This window comes from Miscanthus floridulus, chromosome 7 (assembly GCF_019320115.1).
Source record: "Miscanthus floridulus cultivar M001 chromosome 7, ASM1932011v1, whole genome shotgun sequence".
In the NCBI taxonomy this organism is placed as follows: domain Eukaryota; kingdom Viridiplantae; phylum Streptophyta; class Magnoliopsida; order Poales; family Poaceae; genus Miscanthus; species Miscanthus floridulus.
Window position 1 is genome coordinate 30,014,771 of NC_089586.1, and position 13,903 is coordinate 30,028,673.

At 43.9% G+C, this 13,903-nt stretch overlaps 1 long non-coding RNA gene across 5 annotated transcripts; it reads left to right on the forward strand.

The window, feature by feature from the left end:
- On the forward strand, positions 1–4,138 carry LOC136462953 (uncharacterized). 5 transcript variants are annotated; one of them, XR_010760852.1, is made up of 3 exons: positions 1–1,266; positions 1,443–3,828; positions 3,932–4,138. It is a non-coding gene; the product is annotated as an uncharacterized lncRNA (long non-coding RNA). The 5 variants fall into 5 exon arrangements; XR_010760851.1 differs by having other exon boundaries at positions 1,443–1,572; positions 1,685–4,138; XR_010760850.1 differs by having other exon boundaries at positions 1,443–1,572; positions 2,261–4,138.
- Positions 4,139–13,903: the final 9,765 nt, after the last annotated feature.

Sequence of the window (13,903 nt, forward strand, 5' to 3'; positions counted from 1 at the left end):
TTTGGTCTCGCGTCGTTTAATTGGCCCGGCCCTCCTGCTGACCCTCGCTCTCTCCGTCCGTCAAAATAAAAAAGAAATCTCTTCCTTATCTTCGGACACGGCACCGCTGCCCCACGGAGTCGCACGCCGTTCCTCGGCAGCGCCGCTGGGATCGGCAGCGGGTTCTCCTCGGCTCCTTCGCCCGCCTCCTCGGCGCCGCCGTCGTCGTCATTGCCGGGGGCTCTCCTCGACTCCTTCGTCTGTGTTCTTCGCCGCGCTTCTGAGGTGCTCCACTTAGCTTTACTCGCTGTTCCTCCTGCGCGTCCTATCTGCTCCTTCGCCCATCTCCTCCGCGCCGCCGTCGCCATTGCCAGGGTCTTCTCTGTTATCCTTCTCCTATGTCTGTGTTTCGTTCTTACGATGATCTTCGCTGTTGTTCGCTGCTGCTGGTCCTTCAAGCAAGATACAAGCGCCCTCTCTTTCTCCTCCATCTGATTGTTGTGTGCGGCGCGCGGGTGCAGGGGCCCCTAGTGCTCTGGTGCAGTAAGCCGTACACATATTCTCTTCCTCCGTTGTCACTCTTGCCACAGTACTTCTAATTACATCTGGTAATTTGATCTGTAATTTTATCCATGCTCATCCTAACTGCTATTTGATTTGGATCCCTCTCTGGAAGGGAATGAAAAAAAAGGTCAAACTAGCTAATCATACGATCAGTTTTTCCATTGCCTTTTTCCTCTGGAATTCAGGATACTTGGTTAGCTAGCACTTCGGTATATGATATTGCCGTATTTATTTTGCCTGCAGAAATATTGTTCATTTATATCCTATATAAGGTGTTATCTTCACAGGAATTCACTTTCAGAAAAGAAATTTGGTTTATTTATATAGCTCCAGCGTTTTTAAGAATAAATAATTCATGTTAATATATATTCTGATGCAATAACTCTTCAGTTCAGACTGTAAAAGATCGCCTAATCATCATTTGCCTTGCACAGGTTAGGGATGACATGGGAGATAACTGAAATATATTATGTCCAGCTAACTAGATATGGCCTGCAAAAGATCGCCTAACCATCGTTGCTTTTTACAGGTTAGGGATGACATGGGTGATAACTGAAACATATTATGTCCAAATCGATGTTCCATCGAACAAACTTGGACCGGCCTTCCATAGGTTAAGGACGAGATGGGGGACTGTTATATTCTTAGGTGCTTTATATTACAATTTGTGAACGCCATCTGCATCAAACAATGCTGTTGCTGCTAATCATGTACATCCTAGAGGTAATTTCAGTTCCCCACTGATTTTCTTTTGGAAAAAAAAAGATTCAGTGCGTTTTTGGTGTTCTGATATTTAATATTTCAGTTTAGAGTGAAGAGCTTTTAAATCAGATTGTCTTTTGCGTTGAAGTATATTTATTTTAGACTAACCAATTTTTGGTTTGCTTTTATTTGGCCAGATTAAGCTTGTGCTTTCGCGACTAAAGATACGCTTATGACATTCCCATGCCTTTTCCTGTCTAAATTATCCTCTGGCTATGTCTATCAAAATCTCTTTTGGTTGACAAAGGGGTTCAACTATGACAGCAGGTACCTATAACTGTTTCCCTATTGTTACTTGAGCTTTATTTTTTTTACCGTGACAGCTATATTGTAGTTCCGAGATAAGACTACTCTGTAGACAGTTTTCAAATTATTTCAGGGTGAGGCTACTTACTACTTACAGATAGCCAGACATAGAAAAGGAGGGTCGGAGAAGCAGCGCAAGCTCACTCTGGTTATAAATAGTTGGAACTTATGATACATCTCCTACCATAAACAAATCTTGACGAATATGAGACCCATGGGAAGGCTTCTGTTTTAACCCACAGTAGTAAACCGCTCATATGTTAATACTTATTTTCATGTTGAGTGTTTCGAGGAGCTTCCTCTTGGATTGTGGCCAGGAGTTTTTGTTATGTGCATGAAGGTTTTACAGAATTGCCAGTCCAAATGTCTAATCAAATTTGTCTAACTTATTTTAGTTTTATACCAATTAAACTATTAAGATCCATTTGTAGTGGCTAAAAGATTACTCATTTAGTCAGTGCTTCACATAACAATTGAGTGAAGATATATTCTTGATAATTTATGGCTCATAATAGTTTAATCTGTTAACTCTCCGTGTTCACATGGTTTCATGCTAATCTTTATGGGGATGATGTCATTAACGCACGTGCTTTTCTCAATGTGTGGCATGTATGGTTTGTTGATATCATGTGCTATTGTGTTCCTGCAGGTAGATGTTTCTTCGATATACTGTGTGCTTGGTCACAACAGGAAGCTGCTGCAGAATCGGACTTGGGTCAGGTACATCCCACTATGAGACTGATGGTCTATCATCCGATCCCACACATTCCCTACGACTGCCTACTAATAATCATATATGAATACCTCACGCGTATGGTCTCTTCCTGTGCCTGCATCAAATCAAAGTAAATAAAAAAAAAGGAGAAAAACCGCTCTCCTACCGCGGCATCGCGCCTCGCCGCCTCCGTCCGCGCTTCTTCCTCTTCCTCTTCCTCTTCCTCTTCCTCTTCCTCAATCATGTGATTCTAAAATGTGAGTTTACACTACTGTTGTTTATTCCTCTTGCTATTATCACTTCTGATAAAATATGCGTCGAGCATCTTTGGCTGATGTGCCGGGATGTTCCCTATATGGCGATTTCTTTTATGTTTGTGCTTACCGGACACTAGAGTGATGACTTCGATCAAAACTTGCATGCCTACAATATAAGCCATCTTGTATTTGAATTGCACTGAACTAAATGCTGGGAATCTATTTTTCTTTTTTCTTCTTGGCCTGTGGGAGGGGGGAATGTTAAAGGAAAGTTGTTCACCTGATGAATCTTTTCTACATTATATCTTTTTGAGCTAATCGTTTTGTTAAGCCTCTTCTCCCATAAAAAGGTAAACACACGTCTTGCAGTGGTATTCTTTCATAAAAATCGTGTAGCAGAGAGATCAGTAGTGTTGCGGTTCTGTTTCTGCTCTAAAAGTTAATTGTAATGTTGAAGCCTTACAATACTGAGTTGCTAAATGCAAGCCATGACGCATCGAGCACACACCACTCAGAATAGCAATGACTGCTTCCTTGCCTGGGAGCTGTCAGCTGTGAGCTTCTTACTGCAAGTGGAGATCCAACATCCAACAGGTCAGTGGCACATTTGTTATTATCATTACATGGACAAGGTGTTCAGAAAACCTCAGAATGATGTTATTGATCAGGCCAAAAAGCAGTTGTTCAAAGAAAATGAACTTGCCCAAAGTTTCAAACCTATAGTACAGTCAAATACTATGAAATAATGTGCTTTAGGTGACCTTTATATTCATGGTGCTAGCATAATTTGCATATAAAATTAACACTAAATTATATTCATGCTCGACAGTCTTTTTGGTTAGTGATATCATGATTTTATTATGATAAAAAATACCATATATTCCTGATGGCTTTAAACTCTTTTGCAAACCTCTGTTTTATCAGTTTTATGTATGAAACCTGGAGTAGAACCACTCTACATTATGTCCAGAAAGCTACCAGATCCTGTCATACTTCAGATAACTTCATCTACAATCTGTCATTTTCCTCTACAACATGACTCTTTTGGCTTCTATATATTTTTAGTGGGGACTAACTATTTACTTGCTTATAATACAATAATAGCTGGAGCACCAAATCTGGAAGAGGTCAGTTCACTTTTTTTTTATGATCCCTTGTGAATATTGAAACCACCTCTTCACAATTTTGAAACATGTGAATCTTCAAAGCTTGAGACCACCGCTTTTTTGTTGCATAAAAGCTAAGGTAATTTCCAATGTTCAAATGGAACTACACTCCATCTGTTCTGACAAACCCCAATCTGTATAATGTTTATTCATTTGATATATGTTCTCTATTTTTATTTCAGGTTACAGGTGAAAGGGAAAGTTAGGCAATTTGGCTTGCGAAAGTGAATCGGTGCTTATGTCACGATGTATGACCCTTAGCGGGTTCGGCCAGAACTGTTTTTTATTTTTAAATCGTGTGTCCTGTGTCCATGTATTTTTAAAATAATCAATACATAGTTGGGCAAATTTGTTTTTTTTTGCAAAGAACGTTATATGCTCCCTTTATGAATTCAGTCAGTATTTGCATATGTATACTTTTCTAAGTTCCTTTGTATCCCATGTGTATTCGCTTCATCATCATAGCTAAACATTATATATAATACGGAAAGATCTAAATGGATCACCAAAACAATACATATACCACATTGAAAGGGAAATACCACGTCAACATACTCCGGAAAGGCAAGCCACGCTATCCTCACGCATCGACGATGCTCGAATACAAGTCACAGCTCACAAAGATCAAAGTGATGTAACCTTAGCAAGAGCGGTATCACAGGTTCACAGCAAGAAAAACAGAGATGTGCACATCACCTGCGTGCGCAGCGAAGCGCGCAACCCGGCCTAGTCTAAAGTCTAAATTCGTTGTGGCCAGCTCGTGACGCCAGCATGTCCACGGTAGTAAACGAGATGGTGGCCGTTCGATGCCTGGTGGGTGGCCGTGATCGCGTTGATCAGCAGCTGGATCACCGAATATATACCGGCTCCAACCCTAGCTCTCTCTCCCGTCCACATCCGCCTCTCCTCCCTCCCCCTTATCTCGCGGCGGCGGCTAGGGCGGGCCCGGTCGCGCGCGTCCGGCCGAGGGCGCCACAGCTCCCTGGCAAGGGAGGCATGAGCCCCGGCTAGGGCAGCCTGGCGCGGCAGCCGGCCTGGCGCGGCAGCGCAAGGGCCCTAGCGCGGGTGGCCCCCACCATGGCGCACCCCGGCGCAGGGCGAGTGCGCCCCTCGGCGTGGCGTTGCGCCCCCAGCGCGGGTGGCACCCCGTGCGGCGTTGCGGGGTGAGCTCGCCCCCACGGCCGGCGGTGCGGCGGCGCGGGTGGGGCCCAGGGGTTGGTTCGGGTCAGAGCCTCCACGCGGCGGCTGGCTCTAAAGACCCACGCGCCCCAGCGCGCGAGGACTCCGGCGCGAGCAGACCCAGGTGAAGGTGGCCTCTCTCCCTTGCTCCTCCTCTCCTTCACTCGCCGGCGCCGGGCTCGACCATCGTTCTGTGCTTGTCGCGCTTCTTTGCTGGGGTCGAACTAGGGCCTCCACGACCAGATCTAGGGCCTTCATGGCCGCATCCGTTCGTTCCGCCACTGAATCTAGCCTGGTCGTGTCCTCTCGTAGCGTCCGGCCGGATCGAGCTGCACGCCGACAGCTCTCGCCATCGCGATGTGGGCCATGCCGCCGGATAAGCCGCCAGCTTTGCTTTTGCGTCACCGCGCAGCTGCTTGCTAACGCTAGATCTGCGATCCTTGTAGGTTGGTGGTGGTGGGAGGAGCGACCCCACGAGCGCACCGCGGACGAAACGGCCTTCAGTACCAGGTCCGATTTGCTTTCTGTTTTCTCGGCCCTGCTTGTTCGATGTTTGATTTTTGAGTGCCTTTTCCCGCTTGCTGGAGTTAGGGACCGCGAGGACGATGCCGCAGCCAGACCGGAAGGCGCTGGGAATGATTCTCGAGAAGCTTCAAAAGTGCGTGTTTCACATCTTTGTCGCAAACGCAAGATGAGATTTGTTGTGTCAAGTTTTAATGAGCTCGATTTCTCCTCCTTTTGCCACTGCCCTATTCCGCAGGAAGAATGCGTATGGAGTGTTTGCGGAGCCGGTGGATCTAGAGGAGGTAAGGAGCCCATATTCATTTGCCATGCTTCCTGGAGTTGTCAATTTGTTTGGTAGGGAGCTGTTGAGTGTTCATATCGCGGTTATTGATTGACATAGCTGCCTGACTACCACGATGTGATTGAGCACCCAATGGACTTCGGCACCATCTTGCCAGGAATGCGTATTGCTTGTTCGAGCAATTTGAGGTCAGATTGCTAGGCTTTGGGCGTATATTTAGGCAGCATATGGATAATGAAATATCGTATTGCAAATTGTTGGCCATTGAAGAGTTACTGTTCAGTTCATTTTACTTTTGTCGTGAGCGAATTTGATGTGTAACGTTCTCCCAAAGTAGCAACATGTGATACGTTAGATTTGCCTAAGAGAATCAGGTTTGTAGTGAGGTAGCTAGACTTCTCCATTTCATCATGCATTTGGAACCACATTTCTTGGTCTTGCCTTTCACGACAATTTTGTGCGCAAGGAAGGTGGATACCTTTCCGCTTTGTCTGTTTGTACTAAATTTGTGTTGCCTCATGCAAATAGTCATTAACGTGTCCTTGAATTTGTGGTTGGGCACCCAATGGACTTCGCATCATGGTCAATCACATCGTGGTAATCAGGCCACCAGCTTTACCTCCTAAACTTTATGTTTAGATTTAACCTCACTGGTTGTAGACCAAATTATTTTTCCTTCAAATAAGTTAAAACTCAACTTTGTTCATTGCTATTTCCTTTGATCAGTTTTGATGCTTCATAGAATCTTTGGCTGGTACTAAAAAACCTCTAATTGTAGATGAAACAAAAAATTACTGTTGCGTCACTACCTTTTTTATTCTGGGGATGAAGCAGAATCAGGTTCCAGCTTTTAAAAACAAGATAGTGGTGGAGGGTTTTTGTAACACCCTAAAATTGGCATCATCTTTAAAAATAGGTTGAAATGATTTTATTATGCACTTACGTGATCATGCAACATAGAAAAATCTCATATTATTTTTGTTCACCAGAACAGAGAAAAGAGTATCACCATCCATGTATTGGGAAGGCACAAGTGAAAGTCATGCATTTCCTTTCACAAATTTTCTTTTTCGTCAATTCTGGTCAGTTGTATTTTACTTTTTATGTCTGCTGCTGCCTTATTTGTTGTCCTGTCATCATATAAATGCATGTAATGATTAGTGTTTGAGCTAAAATGACGATCCTTGGTGCCTTCCTATGAATGGATTCTAGGATGTCCAAGCCTCCAAGGAATGACCAAATTTCTTTACACTTTTGAGATTTTGTTGTTGTATTTATCTGATCTGGTCTCTCAAAAAGCACCTGCAACATATTGCCAGCCACATGAATCTTCTCTACTAATGGTGTACACTACAGTTTTTGAACTTAAACAAGTGCATTGTCATGTTGGAATTCTGAAAATATAGTTCTTTCTTTTGTACAATAACTGGTGCATTTCTCTATAGGAGGAAAATGAGAGGAATGGGCAATTCTCTAATCAAACAATGGCTACTAAGTTTGAAGTGCAAACAGCGCCACTGAGTGATGGAGTCCTCCCTGGGATTATACGTCAGATAGTGATAGAGTAAGTATTCTTTGACTACTCTGAATTCCACGTGCTTTGGTTTTATCATCTTGTATGGTTTTAGAGACAGTGAAGCAAATTTCAGGATACTAATTAAAGTAGTTGGGAGGGACCTTATGCCTGCTTTGATATTACCTTCTTTCACCTCACAGTTTTGCACTCTATACTCTCTGCACTACGTCCAGTGGACATGCAGACCTAATAATTGCATACTAAGGGGGTTGCGTAAGAGGGAGTGATTGACACTGCAATCCTGACTGAGATATTGCGAGCTAGAGATAATACCAAATGCTGATGCCTTGTAACAGAGGTTGTATTTCTTTGGACCAGGGTGTGCCATGATATTGGAATCCCAGTACGAGAGGTATCTCCATCGTGCTCTAATTATGAATTTTGGAAAGAGGCATTGGTTACAAGTAAGAATTTTCCCTCTCGGATAACACAACCTGCTACATGATGTCCTTATTTTGAGCATTGGCTGCTGCTATTTGGTGTACCATATACATTTTCCCACCTTCACAGTATTACCATGGTTGTGCTGGAAACACAATGTTAGCTTTGTCTTTGTCAATGGCTAAAAAAACCCTTTTGGCAATCAGGTACAAAGTTTTGACTCATATTTTGTTGCTCCGATGAAGGCTCCGATGGCCATGCTTATAAAATAGTTGCGTTTGTTATAATGTAGAAAAAAGTATTTTTAGTTTGTAGGCCATCTTCCCATAATTATGGAGTTACAGTCTGTTTCCAGCATAGCCACATAACTGAATTATGTCACCTCCCAGATCATCATCGACAAAGTTGATAATGCACTGGGAAGCACAAAATTTAACAACTTGGCTTCACTGACAGTGCTTAATCTTTTAATTTGTTGGCCAATTATAGAAAAATTCGTTGCCATCCACAACCCTACTATGATCAGACAAGGATTGTATCTGGCATACCTTCACAGAGGTAATCAATTCACAGACCATCTCCTATACTTAGACGACACCAGCTTTTTTTACCAAGGTTGACCACATTTCCCCACCAATTTAGATGGGATCGCTCTAAATATTTACTTTTGTCCTTTTTTGTGTATTTATATGGTATTTAGGCAGTCTAAACAGCATATTTGAACTATGCAGGATAAAGAAAACAGAGGTTGCTCAGCTTAGTAATGTTGGGTTCTGCAGTCCAGTGAACACCCATTACTTTCAGGTACTTCTTCCTATTACTACATCTTCCTCTGTCCTTTCCCTCTACACATAGGCATTCCTTTTTGCAAAGTTTCATGCAGCGTCTTATTACACCTGTGTTATCCTGCAGAGACAACCTTTGTTAGGGTTTTACCTTTTTAGAGGATCGTTTATCTTTCTTGTGTTGCCCTTGATCAGTTTACAGAGATTACTAAATTCATTGGGTTTAAATTTCCCAGCCGAATAAAGACTCCCTACTTTTAGGTACTTTTGCCAGTCTTCCTCTATATTTGATGTGCTGCTTTCTCGCACTTTTTTTTTTGCAAGAGTAAGTTGCCTATGTTAAACTTTACCAAACTGGGAAAGGCGTTCCTTTCTGTCTGTGTCAGTTTGTAGCAATTGGAGCCAGGATATTAAAAAGGCAACACATTCTCCTCAACTCAAGAACAAGGCCATGCTTCCTGCAAAACAGGTGTAGCACTACCTGTAGCACATGCCTATGTGCTGCTCTTTCCTTTTACACCGCTATTAATCTAAACTGCTTTGCAGTCCACATGAGTCTTTTTTATTTGTGTCAACTAAGTTCAAACCCTCTTGTACTGGTTTGATAGTCAAAGTCAGGACTCAGGATTATCTTGTTCTTATGGCGTTTGATCTACAGTTTGTCCTGAAACTGGAACCTGAATGTTGATCTTATTAGAGGTTGATATTTCCTTTTTCAACTTCCTATATAAGAAAAAAGATCAGTCGCTATTAATTTATGTTTTCACAACACCTGAACAGCCTATGCACTGTTTGCTAGGGACATATTGCAGTGTTTGCATTCCTTGCCATGAGATTTGTACAAAATGTTTTCAGGACAACAAGTGCATTTTTGTTTCGTCATCCTAAGAAAACATTTCCTGCAGCGGTTATTACCTTATATTGACTGTTCCTTTTCCTTTTTTCTATGATCAGATCTGAATGATAGTTGGGTCCTTGTGTGGTTACTCATTTTAGTTTGTACTGTCTATTCCCTATCAACTGTAACACTTTGAATTTTCAGGTCTAAAATATTATGCCTTCATGGGTTCCAAAAATTGGGCTCACTTCTGACACTGAAGGAGCTCTCAGATGTCCAGCAAGTGAATTAAGCATACACACTGACCTCTATGAAATTACACCTAAAAGACAAAACAGATACATGATTCAGTTTTAAACCGGTTTGTATGGCACGGCCCTACTCTATCGGTTGTCATTCTCGGAATCATTTCATTGGAAACACGCAAGTGACTGTCTTTGTGAATCTTGGACTGATTTGGTTGTAGATACATTGATATGGCTGCACCCTTGTCCGAAATGTGCTTCCTTTCCTCTTGGACCCAGCAATGTGGGGAGGTACAATCTTGTACACTGTACCAACGATAGCTATTCTCTTGCGAATTGCCATGTCATATTTTCCCACTTTTGCAAACTTATCTATGCATTATTGCACTAGAGCTGTAATACTCTTCGCTTCTCCTGGTTTGGATAATGCGAATTAGAGAAGGCAATGATGAGAGAAAGTTTGTTTACCTGTAGCATATTAAGAGAGTGCCTACCAGTCTGAAGCAATTTAGAAATGTTAAAAACCTTGCAAGGATTATGTAAGACAGCTACCACGGCAAACTCCATGTTTCGTATAATATATGCTCACTGTTGTGTTCTTCATCGTTTGTTTCTAAGAAAACAGTATCTCATCATTGTTGATAATTACAGCTGTCAGTTAGGTGATATTTGTTATTTGTCAGCATTGTGCCATTTCCCAGATAGATTTTTGGCCATTTCTCGCGCGCATGGGCGCGCGCAAATCACTAGTTATTATCAAAGCAGCGAGCCTCGGTCGCCTCTCAGCCCATCCACGTTCACCCGAATTGTGTCAGCCATTCGATCTCGCGTTGTACGGCTACGATGTCTTGAAGCGGATTCCGTCGTAAGCAGTTACCCCTGCTTCTACTCGCCTTTTCCGGCTTCTCCTCAGATTCTGCTCGGCTTATCCGGCTCGTCGTCGGAATCCGGCCAAGCGAATATATTCGCAGCTCCTGCTTCAGCTTCTACAGCCTTCTCCTTTCCCCATCCTCTCTCCTCTTCCCTTTCTCCCCAGACGGGCGACGGGCGACGCCAGGGCGACAGTGCCTCGCGCCGGCGCCAACCCGCGGCTGCGGCCGACCTCGCCCTCCTCCTCCTCCCCCCTCGCCTCGACTCAGCCTAGCTGGACCCCTACCGGCGGCGCACCCCGCGAAGCGGTGTCGGGGCGCGACGGCGCGCCGCCGCAACCGGCAACGCAGCTGCGCCAGTGGGCCCCGTCGTTGGCCGCCGGCGCGGGTTCCCCCCCAACTCCCCCCCCCCGCACGCGGCCTCCTACCGATGTTGCGCGGCTGCTCCTGTGCAACAGGAAACCCTAGGTGCCTCTCCGTCTCCTGATCTGTCGCTGCCTCTCCCTTCTTGTCTCGGATCGGGTGCCGTACCGGTGCGGGGAACACTCCATGCGGCCGGATCGAACGCCGCACCACCGTGGGCAGCCGTCAGTGCAGCCGTCGGCCGCCGCTATGGCCCCGCCACAGCCGCGGCGGCTGCGCGACCGCCCTCCGCTGATGCGGGCGAACCCAGCGCAGCACGACCCCGCCTGCGTCGTCATCGGCCCCATTGACGCGACCGAAGCCAGTCCAGCTGCATCCTCTGCTCTATTTCGTCCTCCCTGACCTTGCTTGGTCTTGCTACGGTAACTTCAAAAAAAACCCTATATCTCCTTTGCCACCTTATATCTCTGATCCCTTGATTATGTTTTCTATATGTATGCATGTAGTTTGCTTGCACATACGATTCCTGTTCTCGAAAACAAATTGAAAATGTCTCCCCTCATAGCTTATGCATGTATTGCTAATCTGGAAGGCACATCGTTTGCAGGTTTGGGACATTGATGCGAACAAACTATGTTATCTGCAACGTATTCAAAAGGCGGTGACTGCATTCTCTGAAAAGCGTTGGCATGTGACTAGGTGAGTTAGCCCCATAGGAGATAGGAACACCTGTTAAATCGGTTTCTACTAAAAAAAAGGAACGCAAAATTGTAGCATCTTAATTTTAGTGCTACGGTCTCAGGCCTAGCGATGGCTCATCAGTTATCGGCAAATGATAATAGTAGATAGAGAATGCATATATACCTGTGAATGCTGAAAGCATTATAGTTGCTTAAAGTATTCATTTATATGAAATTATAATTGCTTACAGTAACCATCTATACTTCACACTACCATTATGAACAAAAAACGTATTCACAGGCAGCCGCTCTCCTCCAGTCCTCATCCTCCCGAATCCCGGCGCAACGCGGGTGCCAGTCGCGTGGTGCCATGGTAGAGAGCTGCTCATCGGCAGGGGGGGCCTGTTTCTTATCCGGTTGCTGTGCCGCTTATTTTCCTCTGATCAGTTTCCTCACGTTTAGTGATGAATTCCATGTGTTTGTGTGTGCATTCATATGTTTGCTGTATATTCTGTGCGTATGCTTAGAATTGTACTTTGTACAGCGGGTTTGTCGCTTCTTACCACGCTGTGCTTTCTTTTGTTAGCTTATGTTTCCTACCAAATCGCTAGTTTCTGTTTGTCTTACTTCGTGTGATCGTGCTGTTAGGTACATTCCAATATGTCCTGTCAGTTCGATCCGAGTTCCCGTGCCGTTTGCTCTGATTACCGTCCTGCTGCTTTGCTCAGCGATGTGTTTTGTTTCTCGGTCATGAGGTTATCCATTATGTACTTTGGGTTTACCTAGCGTTACTGCTTCTGTTCGTCTCGGGCATTTTTTTGGTTTAGATCCTTTGTTTGAGAGGTCACGAATTCAATTTGGGCTATCAATTTCCGCGCAGCCTATAGGATTGGATGAGATCTTGGCAAAATCTTGCTCCATTCTTCCTTCAGTTGGAGGCTCTGTCCTGCCTGCATTGTTTAGTTCCAAGGTTGCATCTTATTGGATCTTGATTCCTGGCAATTCCTATGGTGTTTATATGAGTTCTATTAACCTTGCCTCCATACTTTGCAGCAATATTGCATTCAAATTGGCGTCATGGTGCCTCCTATGCTCCTTAAGTGAAGGTGCAACACTGCAACCGCTCACTTTTCATCTCTTTTTTCCTCATAATCGCAGTATACCTATTTGCAAGTACAAAAAAAAACATTAGCTGTACTAACATGAGCTAAGTCTGGTGGAAGTCACAACTAAGTAGGCATGGTTCTGCTTTTGTCGTTTGACAGAATAAACATATATTGAATTTTAGATCACATCCTTAGGAATCAGGGAAGACGCTTACTTTTGGATGACATGAGTGATCCTATTTCTAACCGATGGCATGTTTGCCTCCATGTGTGCCATTTGTTGTTGGTTGTATATGCAACTCAACTTGGGCTTCAGTTCATGCTTTGCCATTCCAGAAAATTTTTGACAATTCAAGACTTGAACTCGGTGCTACTGTCTTCATCTTAAGCTATGTAGACATGGCTTTGCTGTTTCTTTGCATAAACATAGGTATTGATTTACTCTCCTCGCATTTGACACATGAGCCCATCATGCATGTAACTGTTTATTTCATAGACATATTGATTCCTTTCGCAAATGGTTCTTTTATCCACTAAGCTTCTATTTCTGTACCTGCGCTGTGTGTCACTGTAGGCCCTTGAACTTTCTTCATTGTAACTCTTAATACATCCCTTTTGAGTGTTATTTAATTTTGATCAGGTGTTGAATTTATCTACAGCTACACTGCTTGCTCTGCACTGTTCTGGTTCTCCATCTACCATTACCCACCTCTGGTCATTGTCGATCTGGCATTGGCTTGGAGCACAATGGCCACAGCTGCAGCGCCCACACATCCATCGCCTGAGCTATCCCTGTCCCCCATACGAGATAGGAACACCTGTTAAATCGGTTTCTACTAAAAAAAGGTAGCGCAAAATTGTAGCATCTTAATTTCAGTGCTACGATCTCAGGCCTAGCGATGGCTCATGAGTTATCGGCAAATGATAATAGTAGATACAAAATGCATACATACCTATATAATAATGATATTCAACTAACAGTTTGTGGATAATCATAGCATGATAAACAACAAAACTCCCCATTCCAGTGCTCACCTTTTCGGTTCCAGCTTCTGTTGGTGCTGTTATCCTGATATTGATTCGGTATTTAGTCATTTTTTTTATTAATTTCGATTACACGCTACAGTTCGTTACGTTGTGGGCAAAATCTAGAGGAGTTGTTTCGTCTCCTGTTGAGCATCTGACACTTCGTTATCTGGTACATCCTTTTGTTGCTTTTATGGAGATTAATCTTGCTATGAATGTCGCTGATGCTTATGTAAAATCTAGGTTAGGCACCTTGATACCTCTGAACTACACAGGGCTAAAGCAGCTGAAAGATGAACAA